The sequence below is a fragment of the Patagioenas fasciata genome, chromosome 3, assembly GCF_037038585.1.
Source record: "Patagioenas fasciata isolate bPatFas1 chromosome 3, bPatFas1.hap1, whole genome shotgun sequence".
In the NCBI taxonomy this organism is placed as follows: domain Eukaryota; kingdom Metazoa; phylum Chordata; class Aves; order Columbiformes; family Columbidae; genus Patagioenas; species Patagioenas fasciata.
The window spans coordinates 102,479,079-102,496,268 of record NC_092522.1 but is presented as its reverse complement, the minus strand read 5'-3'; the positions used below and the strand labels follow the sequence as shown (position 1 = coordinate 102,496,268).

The following is a 17,190-nucleotide window of genomic DNA, read 5'->3' as shown; positions in this document are numbered from 1 at the left end:
AATACATAAAACCCCACAGAGCAATGCATTTGTAACCAGCTGAAGATGTCTTCATGCAAACAAGGCTCAAAATTTCTATTTTGTATTTTCAGATAGGAATAGAAAGAAAAGGTATCCTATGCTGTTCTATTCCATTTGTCTTCCATTCATTCTCCCTCCACTGTCAGATACGTATATAACACTAGGTATATAAATATATACAGTTATAGTCTTTTGAAAACTCAAAACAATTTGAACATTCAATTTTCACTTTTTTCTTCTTCAATTGTTAAAAGGTATTAAAGGCATACATGGAATGCAAATAAATTAATCATAAAGACATAAAGTAACAGAGCATAACACTGTGAATATACTGAAAACCTGAACATGCATGTGCTTTATATCCTGTCTCTACACACGTGTGTCCATGTATAGATACACTCCTGTCTTTCTGTTCCCTTCACAGAAAAAGAGAGCTAGTAGAAATTTGTGAACCACATTTTTAATCTGAAAAGATTTTTGGAAAATACTTAAGGACAAGTCAGAATTTTCTTCCTGTATAAAAATGTCAGTTGGAACATTATAGCTGCACAAAATAAATTACACAAGCCTGAGTGATTACAGATGACAGCATTACCGCTGAAAGGTGATGAGAGATTAGATGTAAAAAGTCACTGGTTTTCCCACACAGTGATATGCTTTCAAATTGAATACAGTGGTAAAAAGAGTGGTGACAAGTATGATGCATACAATCAGATGTTAAGAGCTATAAATCTTTATGTCTGTCTTGGACGCACTGGGGAAAATTAATTTCTACGGAAATCCAATGCTTTACAAGAGGAAATCTAAAGAAAACAAAAACTGCATTACAGCACTATAAAAATGTAAATAAGACAAAGCACTTGTGAGTATCAACATGCTTGACCTGAGCATAGATTCCTAAAGTAGAGAAACTGCAATACTTCAGGATATTTCAACACTTGTCTACATTTTTTTTCTAACTTTGGCATATAGAATGTTTTAAAAATATAGGAAAGGAAAGGAATTATCTCTTTCTCCACACTGTTTCGACATTACTTATTGTATTGTATACTATTTGTTCCAGAAATCTTTCTTTAAACCAGGTGAAGAAATATTAGGGTAATCTCAGAAATGTTTAGAAACACAATTAAAAATATGTTTTATTTACAAATCTAGCTCCTGATAAATAATAATAATTTAAAAAAACTCACAACTAAACAAAAACCAAGAATGAGGAAAAATCCAGTTCACCTGGACAAAAGTATTTCATCTGGAATTCATCACCTTGAAAACACTAGACCAAGAGCCCTATCCTGCAAATTTCACTAATATTACTTCAACTCATAAAGACTTTTTTGTGTGTGAATTGAAACTTTCAGAACAGCACAGTTGTGCACTCACACCAGCATATGTATTGATAAGAGGTCACCTGAACACGCATGCAAGACATGCATGCACATGCTTGTGCGTAGGAAAACACAGAAGCTTTCACACACACTGGCATATGGGCACAGAGTCATCCAAACACAGGCACGTACCTACAGGTACTGCACCCAATGCCCCCCCCGCCCCAAATATTTATTGTCGTGCAGCATGTACAGCTAGTAAACATGCTCTTCATTCTGAGAATTTAATTTTTTAGTTTCTTGGGAAGTGTCCAAGTTGAAATGCTATTATAGTCAAAAACCGATCTTGCCAGAAAAGCAGCCTGCTTGCATACTGATGTTCCTTAAAATTAATAATTTTCTTACTAATATTTCATTCATTTTTTTCAGAAAAGAAAGAAAATTTACTACTGTTAGCACAGAAGTGTAATTACATTAGTGGAAGTGACTTCAGTTTTGACTATTGAATCACTAAAACACAAAATTAAGTGAAATGACTTATATATTTATATGACATGTCAAATTTACTGAACTTGAACCTTATGGTAATGACTATAATGTAAGGTGGAAAACATTGCCTTTGCTATCATGTTTTAAGTACAAACATTGCAGTGAAGCTATCTCATTTTACAGACATACATACCAAATGCATAAGTATTTTATTTAGGACACCAGTAAAGATGACTGAGTCCTTACTCATAGCACAGAACAAAGTGATCTCCCCAGATAGATGACAATCATTGCACTTTTTTTTTTTTTTTTTCTCAGCCACTAGCTTCCTCTATCAATGTGGTCTCACACCAATACCAGGGAAAGGTTATTCAGGCTATTGTTTACCCAGAGAAATACTGTGTCTTGAAATGGAGCAGATACCATATGTCTGGAACTCAGCACACCTTCCTAGATGTCTACAGGCCTTGTTAAACATGGCCCAGGTATTAGCTTCTACGTTCCCCATTGAATTGCAAAGTAGTTTTTAACAGATGGTGGTTGCATGACATGCTGTCATAACAAAATAAATCCAATTTTCTGTAAAACAAGCCTGTCTGATTTTATCTTTCCAGATGGGAAAAAATAAACTAATTTGTCAAATTAGTGAAACCATTTATTATTTTTAGTTGTTCAGAGACACCAGGGACTTCAGTGCATTTATAAATACTTAAAAATTAGACTTTAAGATTTTAAGATTTTTTTTTAATGCCAAGGTTTGTTAGCATTCAGACTGAAAATAGATTAAAAGATGTGCAAGTTAATCCCTTTCAGAGACCTCAATCTTCCTCTGTTTCAGTCCTGTCAGGTTTTCCATTTATCCACAGCTATGAAGTATTATCCACTGTTACTGAGATACAAAACATGCGGGAGGAGAAAGTATCATCTCTGATTTCAGTATCTCACTTCCAGAACATGTTTAAACCTTGCAGTCTCCTTCTGAAAGCATCCCTTAGACATGTCATCTTCTATTCATCCTGTCACATGCTCAATCTTTCACTGTTTTACCTTTAAGGAAAAAGACTTTTTATGCCCTTTAAAGATCCTTGTCTTATCTGTTTGTACTCTTTGAAATGATACTATAGAAAGTTTCATTTACCTAGAGTGTTATAAAGTGTTTCATGCCGTTCTCATCTTTCTTCTGATTTTTCCTTCTTTATCATACCAAACTTAAATTGTGCCCTGTTAATTTCAAAGCTCATTCACAGACTATCTGTATTTTAACTATCACCTCAATTTTCATTTTAGAATTTTAAGAACTGAAAACAATAAACGTGTTATGGAAAAATGAAGGTAATATTCATATTTAAACTTTGCAAAACTTGCAAAACTGCACAGCTATGCAGTAATTATTAGCATTTATCTTAAAGTATTAACAATGTTACTCTGTATTGTGAATATAAAGTGAATACTTATAAACCTGTATTTGTGACAAATAAATTTAGGACCAACATAAACAATACCAGCCTCTCTCAATATATTCTTAGTATACTCTCAGCATACTGTCTCTGGTTTTAAAAGACATTCAAAATTATATAATCCTGGTAGATATCAAAGTAAGATATTGCTTTGCATGGCTAGTTTTTCACACTGTATCTCAGTTGCTCACAGCTTTTCAAGTAACCATCAGCTAGAGAAAGCGGTGTAGTTTCCATAAGATTAAAATCAGAAAAAGTATTTGAAGTCATAGGGTAGGGAGAACAGTAAGGAAACATTCTAGTTAGGTTTAATTTTTTTTTTTTTTTTTTAATATTAGTTACTGCAGAGCAGGGGAGTCAAACTCATTTTCAATGGGGGCCACATCAGCCTCGCGTTTGCCTTCAAAGGGCCTAATGTAATTTTGGGACTGTATAAATGTATCTAGAATCTACTACTGTAGAGTCTAACAGAACTCTGCTTTTCTCTTTTTTTAACAGAGGGTTTGAGAACATCAAAGATGCTTCAACCGCCAGATATGTGTTTAGTATAGAGACAGAGCATTCTCAGAGGATGCAGCTTAACTCTGGAACTTTTCAACATGCCGTCTTATATGCTGAAAAACGTGTATTCTCAGGCCTTTCTGCAGAAATATTTGTAGAGAATCTGTGAATTCATTAACATGAGGGACAGCTTTTCAGCCTATAATACCACCCCTATGGTTAAGACTGGTGATTTAAATTTCTGTTTGATTAAAAAAAACCCCATCTAATCTTGTTTTACTGAGTGAGAATGAATCATCATGATTTCTTCAATTTTCTCCACTGGGATCATAGAGACTGGAGTTTCCACAGCTTTGGAGGTCATCTTCATGTTTTTAAGAATAGAACAACTTTAAGATGTTTCACATGTCCTGATTCTAACACAATAGTACAGAAGACTGGCAGTAAATGTAAACAAGTAAGACTGTAAACAGAAATAAGTTGTAATCATAATAATAAACAATTAAAAGATACATTGATATCCAGATTTATCTAAGAATTTGGGAAGAGTTTAATCAAGGAGCCATATTAGGCAGGAGGAAGGGATAGTGCAATATATATTTCATGTAGCAAGATGAGCAAAATGAAGCCTCCCTTGTTATTATAGCAGTTCTGCTCCAGGAAAACTCCCTTGTTATGGGTGCATTTGGAATCTGAACATACATTAATGATCTATTCATGCTCATGTAAAGCATGTGATTAAATGCTTTGAAGGGCTGGGCTTTGGAGCAAAAAAATAATTATGTGTAGATGCATTGTACTACATATTTTTCCTCAGTAGCCACTAAGTTAGTAACAAAACTTGACATTCATGGTTTAGGCTGAAACACCTACAATTTTAAACCTAACAGGTTTTGGCAGTCTGTCTGGTCATTTACTCATTCTGCCAGTGATATCACCAACCTACAGAAAGGTTCTGGATTTACACAGGTAAATAAGTACATAATACATACATAAACTCATTCCTTCAATAATTTGTTTTTAATAATTTTCAAAGTAAACCAAAAAAATTGCAAGAATAACCTACAATAAGACCTTGTCAAATAGTGTTTGAAAGCTAGAGAAAACACCCTAAAATTCACCATGGAAAGATATTATAATAAATGGCAGTTTTTCTATAGCAGACTGACAAGTTTTCAAACTGAACAAGACTTTAAAATGAATGAGTACTTGATCTCTCTATTATGATGCAAATAAAAGCTGACATATGTAAATACAAACCTCTTTCCAACCAAGAAGTCACATAGAAGTGGAATGACATTGTATCAGTGAAACAAGGGAACAGATACACTAATTAATGTATTAGAAACACATCTCAATTATTCTTTGAGATTCTTAGATTTACATTTACTTACTTTTTAATTTTTGAAAAGGTTGTTTCATAATAAAAAAAAACCAAAAACTAACAGCTTGAGACATGACTTCGGTCATTAAATAATTATGCTTCAAAAGTGAAACCAAAACTTTTCAATTATTCTTTATCAAGTGTACTAGAAATCATGTGTTTCACACAGCAATGAATAACATAGTCACTGGAAAAGAAAAAATACATATATACTAAATGTTGTGACATGACAATATATGGCGAAAAGGTATAAAAGATTGTCATTGAATAAAACAATTGGATATGTTGTGATTGTTTTGAATTCAGAAAGCTGGAAATAGTAGATGAAAAGAAAGGTTTTAGAACATAAAAGCTTCATTTTAGGAATACACTCACAGGCAGAATTAATTAAATGAAATTTTCTGCCATAAATGTTGCTGCTTTTGCTCCAAAATGCCTGTTACCCCATCCTGAGGATAATTCCAAGCTTTCAAAGTTTTTGACTTATCCAGATTGAAACAAATGGATGAATTTGTAAATAACTTTAACGGACAGTTCTGTTTACATTAATATGCTTAAAAAGTCACACTTAGTTATTTTAATAATTTTGACCACGATAATTTTGGCCACGTTAAAAAATGTGATAACTTGTTTTGCCTCTTGAATTCTTACACAAATTAGAGGACATTTTTAAAAAAAAAAAAAAAAGTTAAGTTCAATTTTTTTTTTTTTTTCTGATATCTCTTTTGCACAAAGACATACATGAAAAGTATTAAGTTGGAATTCTAATGAGATATGAGGGCATTACTTATGTGGGTACACACTTAGTGACAGGTATTTTCTTACAATTAAATAAGATCTCAACATGATAGAAAAGACAGATTTGAGTAGAAATAATAGCTACAACCAAAATACCATGACAAAACCCATGTATTTCAACTGGCCAAAGAAATATAAAGAGTGCTATTTAATGTTTTTTCCATACAATTTCATTCAAGCTCTTAGAAGACAATAAAACTACTGTTAATAAAATGAGCTGATGATCGATGTGCTCCTTCATAGGCTTTAAGTAACTCTTTCAGTAGAAACAGAATAACACTGATCTGTTACAAACAAGAGAAATAGACCTTCATGGAACTTACTCTAAGGAAGAAGTGATAAATTACTGAAACCCATAAAGACAGATAAGAAGAAAAATATAAACAAGAAAGGACAGGTAATAAAAGTTTTGCAGTTGAACAATGTAACAATGTAATCTTCTGAAATATTCTACTTAACAATCCCTAGACAGCTGCTGGAATTAATTTAAAACTGAAATGCTCCATTGTTTCTCACTGTAAGAGTATTTTAGGTTTTAAAATTTGTAAGGAAAGTTTAAGAATCTCTCTTGCTTTAAAATGTCTGATTAAAAAAAACTAACCAATCAACCAAACAAAAACATTTCTGAAACAGAAACTATAAAGGACCTTATCATTTTCACATACTAAAGATAAATCTTTTAGCTTTTTTTAAATAATTTTAGCACCTTCACACATTGGAAAATCATCTTCCGAATGGATAGCAGCTGTCAACACTTGATTAAAATACAGGATTCCTGTAATTTACCAATATATTTATGGCACTCCTTTATTCAGCAGTTGAGCTTTTCTACCAGTAGTCTTATTTGTTATAAATAGCTGGTACATTCCACTTATCCTTATTATTCCTTGGTGATCACAGGGCCTGAGAATAGCTTGCCTTTACATGAATCCAATAGTGGTTTTGTCCATTCTTAGTGAATCAGCAGCTAAAGAAAACAAAACAAGTTTTTTTTTCTCCCTTTGTTTTGTTCTGTTTTGGCTTCCCAAGGGAATTTGGCCCACTCCCCTTTGCATCCACCTCTGTTCTCAGGAGCTGAATATAAGATTTATTCCAGCTTAATGAAGCAATTTAAGGCTCAGCAGATACACACCTTTCAGTCAGCCCGGGAGCTTATTAGTCCAGCTTTTCTTGAAGTCTTGAAAAGTCTGCTCACTCATAACAACATTTGTTTTTCCTCAACATCAACACAACGATTTAAATAAATATATTTTTACATAGCTAAGAAATTCCACATTTGTGAACTGTGAGGAGAAGTTGTCAAATATTTACCTTTTTAGTGCAATTAAAGATTTGGATTTTAGCCCAATTAAAATACTATCAAAGGATAGACATGAAGGGATCAATTTTAGTTTTGGCAGTAAATTAAAATGTAAATATATTTTCCCTATGAAGTTGTATATATTAGGAAATGAAATATATTCTTTTTCCTCCATTTCTATGGGGAAATTTCTACAGGTCACACAAAAGCTACAGTTCAAAATCAGAATCATTCACCTTATCTACGTTTAGGGGTCTGGTCTAGGTCTTCCACAATGCTCAGGCAGTTATACAAACCATCATGAAAGTGGAGACTCCTTTGGTAATTGGAAACACCAGATTTTCATAGGTGTTGAATTCATCAGATCCTAGGAACAGACAACTAAACTTACAAAAAAAGTAGACCAACTATACTGGAAACCTTTGTCTAATTTCCTTCAGCTGATGATCCACACAAGAAGTTCTTATTTGCAACAAGACCTGTTAACATAAGTGCAAGAAAATACTGATTGTTCTACAAAGCCTAAGTTTTCCAGTGAGAGAAGTTCACTCATCAATGATTCAATACAGTTCAATCAGATGGAATATATAAGTTTACATTATGCTTGCTTTTAGTTAAGGAATTTACACTATAAACTGTAGTATCTTTAGACTGCAAAATCTATCACTCATTAAGACTTTCTTGAACTGAAGTTATCTTTTTCTGAAAATGTACACACTCAATTTTGTCTTTTCATTTGAATTTATGATTTATGGACACCACTTAAAAGTATTGTTCCTTCATTAATCCTAGTACTAAAATAATAATCTCTATCACGTCTTTATACTGCGTAAGGTCATTAGGGGAATATAGGCAAGAAACTGTCTCGGATCACTGCATAACAACTATATTGTGCTGTTTTTGTGGCTTAGTCCTTATAACATTAATACATTAAAACAAAAGTATTACAGCTTAGTAGTCATTAGTTTTCAGACTGTACTTTGGATTTCAGAATAATTTCATGACTTGCTGCAGGTAATGATATTTCTGCACCAATTGCAAAGACCAAGGTTTAACAGCAAAATATTTCCCTCCAGGCATGAGAAAGTATTTTACTCTCTTAGTATTATGTAATACTCAAACACAAGTAAGTTGAAAGCCATTAAGCAAACAGATAAAATATGAGTAATGATAGGAGGTGCAGGATTTTGTCTGATAGGTTAGCAATAAAAAAAAAAAAAACACTTTAAAAAATATACACATACCATTTATTTTTCACACCACATGACAGGAAAGGAAAACAACGACTTGAGGTGAAAATTAAATCACCATTATAAATTGTCCTTCGCAAACTACACAATAAAATATGTGTAAGGCCTAAACATACAGCTCAGAGCAAACAGAGTTGTTGCTTTTTCCAGTACCACTCCATTCAGAAATGTAGGAAATTCAGTAATTTACTTTGAAACGACAGAGCTGATGAAGAGTCAGTCGTAAAGAGCAATTTTATGGGATATCCAGACGCATTCTTCTCAAAAGAAATAAACCGACATGTTGTTTTGTCTCAGTGGTTTAGAAGTTTGGAAAATCCAATTTTTCACCAATGTCAGGTTATAAATTCACCCCACAATGTTATTTACTTGTAAATATACTGTTGCTTTATAACATGTTTTATTGATGCGCAAGGCAGTATTTTCCTTTAAAAATAGCTGTCTAGCATCTTAGCACTGCCATTCCTGCGATAATCCTGAAGGTGACTATCAGTTTTATTTTTTCATATCAGTAAGTGTCAAAATGACAAGGTTTAAGTAAAATTCTCATTTCCTTAATTAGTCATTTAATGTAAATTTGTCAATCAATGCGTTACCTGATTTTTTTAGTCTGGTAACTGATATTAAATTTTGTTTGTCTTTTCAGAGTCAAATGTTTAGCACCATGTAACAAATCTGAAGAAGTAACAAAACAGCCATAGGCATACTGCATTGATCTAATTTTTCCATATAATTTCGAGGATTTTCGTTGAATTTATATATATTGGTCTACTGTCGAAGGTTTGCAGAATTTAATCAAATAAGCTTTGACTTTAAGAAAGAGCTTAATAATAGAAAATAACTGTTAACTATGGGATAGCCTACTGCAGTGGAGATGTTCATATAGCAAACAAGTTAAACTGATACAGAAAAATTCAGTTCTCTGGCTTTCCTCTGCCTTTTTTTTTTTTGTCGACTTTGTGCCAGCCATTTAGGACATCTTAAGTGAAACCTAGAGAGAACATGGAAGCTTGTGACTAGAACTATTCCTGAAGTTTCCTACTGAACTGCCCTCTAAACCTGGAAACATTTAAATTATTAGGGATCTTCACTTTCTGCTTTTAAGCTTCCCTCACTTAAGAGCTACAGTTTTGTACTTTCCAAGAAGTGACACCTCTTAACAGTCCTCTTGGCAGGACTAAGCATTTTACTATCTTTGTCACAGCTAGAGCAAACTGAAGAGCTCACAATACGTCTAATAAATCATCAAGAAGACTTCATTTCTCACAAAATAAGAAACCTAGCAGCTGATTATGATTTTCTTCAGAGGTGCTCCTTAGTAGTTAGAACAGTCTCAAAAATAAAAATAAATAAAGATAACCAAACCCACCAAAACCAAAACAAACACAAAGCAAACAAACAAAAAACCCAACCAGCCAAAACACAGCATTCAAATACTTTGTCTGGCTTAGTTAATTCAAGTTTAATTCTTTAGTTTTCTATATAATTCCCAGGTCATCAAACTACTGGTACATCAGTGTGGTTAGTTCTCTCCCCTTCTCTCTTGTTGAAATTAAAACATTAGGGAGTGGGGAGGAAATTATTTGGGTCCATAAGAATGAGTATTATTGTGTAGCATGACAAAGACACTCAGATGGTGAAAGACATGAATTTAAAATACTGTGGTGAGTACTTACTTTCATATATAACATTAGGAATTGATAGATAAAATAAGCAGTCCTTGAGGTCTTGGCTTAAGCAGGACAGGTGCACATTTCTCACATTGTCCCCTGACTTCTCGAGCCTGCTGTTGAGGTATTCTTCTACAACTATTTCTAGATATTCTTCCAGAAACACTTTTGAATATTCTTCTAGCTCTTCACTAAAGGATCTCTGCGTAAGTTTTGGGGAAGAGTGTTGTTACCTCAAAACAGTTCTGGAATGGAAAGTACATTTGTCTTCCTGAAAATAAAGATTTGAAGACATGGTTTCCAAATGGATCAAACTGCCTGTGTTACAAGGAATAAGAGATTTGCTTACTGTTTTCAGCATTTCTGAAGGGCTGAATGCATTGTTCTGCTACACAAGTGAGAATACAGAGCACAGTTGGAATGAATATCTTAATCTTCCAGTATGTTGGTTACACTGCCAAATGTTAAAACAAGAGTAAGATGAAGGAGCAAGGTACTGGGCCAGGGACTGGAAGCCAGCAGAGGTTGAATACTTCTGTAAAAGATAGGCATTTTCAAGGAAGAAGAATAAGCCCATGCATCAAGGTCAACACAAGCAGTTTTCACAAACAAGACTGGCAAAGACCCCATAAAAGGGGTAAGTAAGAGACCATCAGTTCAAGTAGAAAGAAAGAGACGACGCATTCCAAAGACATAAAAATTAACAGAACAAAGCTATTAATCTTAAAGATCTGATTTCTGTGCTTAATACTTCAGCTAAATATTTTTAGGGGCTTTTTTTTTTAATAAAAGACATATTTTATTCTGTTATAAAATAAAGCATATGGTAGTGTTCATGATTAAAGTGAAGTGCTGGCATTCTAAGAACTGTATTTAACTGGCCAGAGTAAAAATCAAATGTTTGGCTACAATGATTGTAAGGGATGCACAATCCTCTCAAGAAATAAAGCAAGTGTATTCCAACTAAACTTTGTATTATTGCAGTTAAAGTTCTGGAAGTCAAATCTATATGCAATCAGTCTGTGAATACACCAGAAGCTGAGTGACAGTTCCCAAGATCTCCCAATTTAATATTTAACATATAACCTTAGCAGCTGGCTACTCCAGTGGTCATTTTGTCTTCTAAAACCTAAGAGAGCTTCATATTTAGATTAGTATTTTCAAAGCTAAATCCAAAAATACATCATGGACATTTACTTCTGTGAGCACCTAAAATTCAGGTATGACCTTTTTTTTTTTTTTTCATTAATTTGCACTAAGCACGTCTTCTCAGAACACAGACAACTCCTTCTGCTGACCTGCCCACTTCTATTCAGAGGCAGTACTGTTTTCTGCTCCCTTTTGAGTGTCCCATTCTGGAAAGGACTTCAGAATTGCAAATCCTTAGAACACTGAAGCATTTTCTGATGACTTAGTTTAAAATGCTTAACTCCAGAGACAGGGTTTACGAGACTTTTTTTTTTTTTATTAATACTAGTAATATTCCTCCGTGCAATTTCAGACTCTTACTCAGCAAAAATGATCATGACATTGTGTGTAAGCATCAGAAAATATAAGGAAGTTTGTATGAGGACCATGCTATAAAACTAGAATGTCTTTTGCCCTAGATTGTCTATCTGTAACTGCTATAATTATTCAAAAAAAAGAAAAACACTGTATTATAGAGAAGTGAACAATCTTATATAAGAACTTTCTTCAAACAAAAATATGTGCTCCAACATTTATAACTCTGCAATGCTCAGTTTCAGGTTATAGAGAAATTACATTTAAAAAGTCAAAAAAAAAAAAAAAAAGGCTTTTCTTTTGTACACAATGATGTGCACTTGTATACAATATCTCAGACTCTGGATATCTTTAAAATATACAGCAGAAACACTTAAAACATTACTTCAGCATGGCTCATTTCTCCCTTCCACTGGGATTAGAAGGGTGAATGTCAGCTGCAACACATTCCCTACTACTCTTCTCAGTATGACAATAACAATAAGAAAAAAAAAAAAAAAACTAAGTAATGTATCACAATTTTCTATGGTATCTATGTGTCAGATGTACACTTCTCTCAAATAGGTAACCTCAGTCATTCTGGTAGGCCTGTTTATTGAGGTGAAATGCCAAACCAATAATTCATAATTCCTTTCCCTTTTTCTTACGCAGAGTCAGCGACTTATTCATGTCAATCTGTTAATTCATGAGAGAAAGGGGCAAAGAGGTTATATTGATTCCTCAAATATATTCCAGTCCTCACAGTATAAGTAAACTGAGAAAAGCTTTGAATAAGCAATGTTTTTGCCCCAATACAAAATGAGAAGAAAAACATACTTCCTTTTCAAGGTTTTACCCACTAATCACCCATTAAAAATCGCAATTCCTTCCTTGCAGCTGCTTACAGAATTGAAAGACTCTACCACTACATAAAATTGAGATTTTTATTGATTAGAACATGTTTCCCAAATGAATTCAATGATATATCTATTTGCACCCATGAGTGAGGGTGTACTGTACAGATTATCTGCTCTGTTGTGTGGTTGTTTGCTTCTGAAATGATTCAGATGGTTTAATGGATAGGCAAGGGACTTAGCAGATCTCCTCATGATTGCTCTTTATGGTCTTTATGGGCTCTTGCCAAGAGGTGAAAGCAGAAAATAATTCACAAGTGTTTTTTAACCTACTTAGAGAACCAAGTAACCATAACTGATTGCACACTCTTCCTAACTTGCCTTCCTTTTTTCCCAAAGTTAGGTTTGTTTTTCTGCAGAAAAAATGCAGGTTTTTCCTCTATTCTATATTCCATGGGCTCTGAAGCCTAGAACCTCTGGCATGGTGGGCAAACAGCAGAGGACCAAGCTGCGGAAGTAGAACAGCAGCAGTTCACATTACCTCCAGCCTGCCTTCCAATTATACTCCAAGATCTACGAGGGTCACTGGGAAGGAAGTGTCCTCTGCCTCTTCCTTGCAGTGAAATGGCTAGTGCCTGTATTTCACTTCAAAATGCATGGGATTGCCCACAGTACTCCATGCAACATGAAATTCAAAATTTTATTCTGCTTGCATTTCTCATCTTAAGGATATGTCAGTCAAAGGGAAAACTCACCTGTTCAGCACACAATGAAAAAATGGTTTTACCATGTAAAATCAGTACCTATGACAGTCAGGGAAAATGAAAAATGAAACAAAGCATGAATAAAGGAACGAAAAATGACACAGATGTAGTGAGTTAAAAATTATATTGATTCCACATACCCAGGAGCTGGCAGTGGGGGCTGCAGGGGTCTCTGTGAGGAGAGGCCAGGGTTGTCCCATGCCAGACACAGCCGTTTCCGGTGGCTCCAACCACCCGCTGCAGGGCACAGTTGAGCCCCCAGCTGAGGTGGTGGGGCCTTGGGGAAAATGTATGTAAGAAAGTCCATATATAAAGAGATGGTCCAGAAATGGAATTATATTATTCTAGGATTCTGCTTCTGTTTCATACTGATGGTCAGATGAACTTGCACAAACCCCTTTGGCTTGGGTTTAACTTTAGGTATTTAAATGAGAGACTTAATAGGAATTGTCACCAAATTTATAAATGCTCTTTGAAGGTAGCTACTTATCCCTCCTTATGAAAAGAGATAAGATAGTAACTGAACAAAACCATACCTCCAGAGTTCCTTTTCAATGTTTAAAGACAAAACAAACAAACAAACCAAAACCACCACCACCAAAAGTTAGGCACTCTAGCTAGATGGGGTTTTGGCTTCTGTACAAATTTATACATGTTCTTATTCAGAGTATTAAGTGCTTAAAGAAATCATTCCATCCTCCTGTCAGTGTTCACTAATTCCTTTAGATGCTCTTTCCTCTCCAGTTTTATCGCATACCATAACAAACATGAGTTAGAGGGAGGCATTTATTATCAAGATCAAATTGGTACCTGAAGTGGTTGAAAAATTATTGCTGTTATTAAGTAACCATTTTTATTACAGTGGTTTGTCCTGACAGCTAGGCAAACATCATTATATTATTTGTCATCACACAAACACATATTTATATTGGTAATTCACATGTAAAATCACTCCCTTTTCCAAATCTAGATATCAGAAACCAAGTATTAAAGTTTAGTGATTTGAATATTTCAGAGTGTTGCAAATGCAAAAACACAGCTGCATACAAAACTTGAACTTCAGCCTCTTTGGAATCTGAAAAAAAAAAAAAAAAAAAAAAAAAAGACACACGAAGCCCACACTTACTTGCATTTTATATTTTCTAAAATAAAGGAGTATTCATAAGATTTATCCAAAATCACAGAATGGGAAACAAAGGGTGGTCCAGCTGGTTGATTGCCATCCACACTGAACCATGGCATACCATTTGCTTTTGGTGGTACTGGAAGCAGCTCTTCAGCCCATGAGCAATTAAATATATGCACCCATGGAAGCAGGAAATTAGAAGAGAAAGCAAAAAATGTCTAGTTGTTGGTTTTTCAAAACTGTTTAAAAGCTATTTTCTAATTCTCATTTCCTCCCCCCAGGTAGGCAAACAAGGAATGTCTCATGAAACACAGGACTTTTATATTCAGTTGGCAGCATTAAAGTAGCATGCAAAGCCTAACAAACAAATGTCCTATGTGGAACATGAATATGTCATGGCTTTTGTTTCCTCAGGCTGTCACTGCCACCAACTGTATAATTCATGTTTAAAAATTAGCTTCTAGGCCCCAACACAGAAAAGCCTGGAGCTGGTTTTCGGTCTACTTGTCTCTGAGTCTATTGGGTGTATTTGCTGAACAATTTATGAGTAGAATTTTAAAAGAAAACAGAACTTATGGGCAGCAGTAGGGATCCAGTTCTGATCTACTTACAGAAGTATTTTACCTAATCGCTAAGGAAAGTTCTGCCACTCTCTTTGTGCTGCCATCGTTACCAGAAAACAAGTATGTTGTTTTAAACAAAGCCAGATTTTTTTTTTTATGAACTGCGCTCAAGTCTTTGATTTCCAAATAAACATACTTAACATTTGCTATCATGATTTTAGCACTGCTTCACTGTGAAAGCGATGACTTCTAATGATTGGAAAAAAAATATTTTAGGTATCAAGTACCCATAAAATACAATAGAACAAAATAAAGCTCTGTAACAAAGTAAGTGTCCAACAGGGAAAAACAAACAAACAAACAAACAAACAAAAAAACCACAAAAAACCCACAATAAAACAAAACACAACAAAAAAATAAACACCAAAACAGATTCCTTTCGAGGTTTTTTATTGAAATAGGTTTCATAAATATGGAATTAAAATTCAAAACGAAAAAATATGTATCCCTGTAGTAAGCAAAATAAATCACACTTCTGGTAAAGTAGTAAAATAGATAAAATATTGAAAATTGACCTCAGGGAAACTGTGACATAAGTTTCTATGCCTTCCCCTTCTTACTTGATCAACAAGAAAACAATATCTCTATTTCATGTTTGAAAAACACATAATAAGAGTCAAAAGTATTAATGATGAGTCTGTTATTTGTTTGCAGGCCTTAATATTCAAGGATATTCAGTTTGTATTATCTTATAATCCACTTTTATATTCCATAAATGTAAATTCTCTGCTACTCCTCCTCCAGACATTGTATATAGAGACATGTGTTTTGTAGTCTTTTACTTCTTTGGTAAGTTTTTATGTAGGGTATATGAGAAAGAGAAAAGGGAAAAGAAAAAATAAACCCACACTCGTTTGTGTTGCCTCAAGGAATGGCACAGTAAGCTACAAGCAAGAAGAAGAGGCATCTGATTCAATCAATGCTTTAACCACATAGGAAAAATATGTTATCTCTATTAATAATTAAGGCTTCAGGCTTCTAATCTAAAACGGTAAGGTATAATTAATTAAGATTAGAAAATTGCATGGAAGAAGAATTGTTAAAAATTGTTAAAAAATTGTTAAAAATGAACAACAACCTAACATTTTTAATATGTGCAGTTTTAATTAATTTTTAATTTGGGATAATCACTTCTACAATAACTGTGCCCAAGTAAATGTATAGCTAAAATACATATGGCCAGTTTATAAAGCCAGGAGAGTACTACACAGTAGCTATATTCTGCACCTCATTTCCAAAATTTAAGAAGGCAATAAACAGTATTTCCTTTCTAGAAAAAAAAATCAGTCGAAAGGTGTTTGTTTCTCTCAAACAATGGATTCACAGAAAAGAGAACAGTCTATCTGTTTCCTTGTCAATGATCTGCATTAGAAAAACAACTAAATTGATAACTAACTCATACCTATGAAGAACAGAAATTAAGGGTTTGTGTGTAATATTTACAGTGGCATTGCGTGGCCTTGAGTTTGAGATTTCACTATTCTAAAAATGAATTTAAGCTTTTTTTTTTTTTTATGTAAGTACTAAATGGGATATCAAGCCACTTTTATTAGGTATTTTTAAACTCTCTAATTAGAAAGGAGAAATGTTTAAATTCTTCAGCCAACATGTACGAGTTCATACTGGCAGGCCCAACTGCTGCTTTTTCTAAGTGTTTAAATTATGATTGTATATAATTGGTAAGATATCAAAGAGATATTTTTAGCACTAAATGTGCACATGGTTCAACACCACCCATCGTTTAACTGGGTTATACTTAATGGTAGCATTAGATGATATAGTTTCAGCCTAGGAGTTTTGAAGCCCAGGGGCATTGAGACCTCCACATCAAACTGAGTGACTATTGGCCAAGCAAATCATGGATACATTGAGCTGGAAGTGAAGAATGGATTAAAGTGGTCAGCAGACATAAGTATGAATAAACATGCTGAAGGATTTCAATGTCCTGTTGCATTAAATTATGGCCTTGGTTGCACTGCAACTTCTACGGTTTATATGGGCACTTAAATACACTTGATATGCAAATTCAACAACTCATTGTTAGTCTACACGAAATATTAACATCTTAATTTTAGTACCAACCAACCAAACAAACAAAAGAATACTATTACAGGAAAATTCTCCATAACAATGCAGTTAAAAATAT

At 33.9% G+C, this 17,190-nt stretch overlaps 1 protein-coding gene across 2 annotated transcripts in view; it reads right to left on the bottom strand.

Moving 5' to 3' along the window:
• CSMD1 (CUB and Sushi multiple domains 1) overlaps nt 1-17,190 on the bottom strand; it is a 1,060,719-nt gene that overhangs the window by 344,323 nt on the left and 699,206 nt on the right. The gene's annotated exons all lie outside the window — the stretch shown is intronic.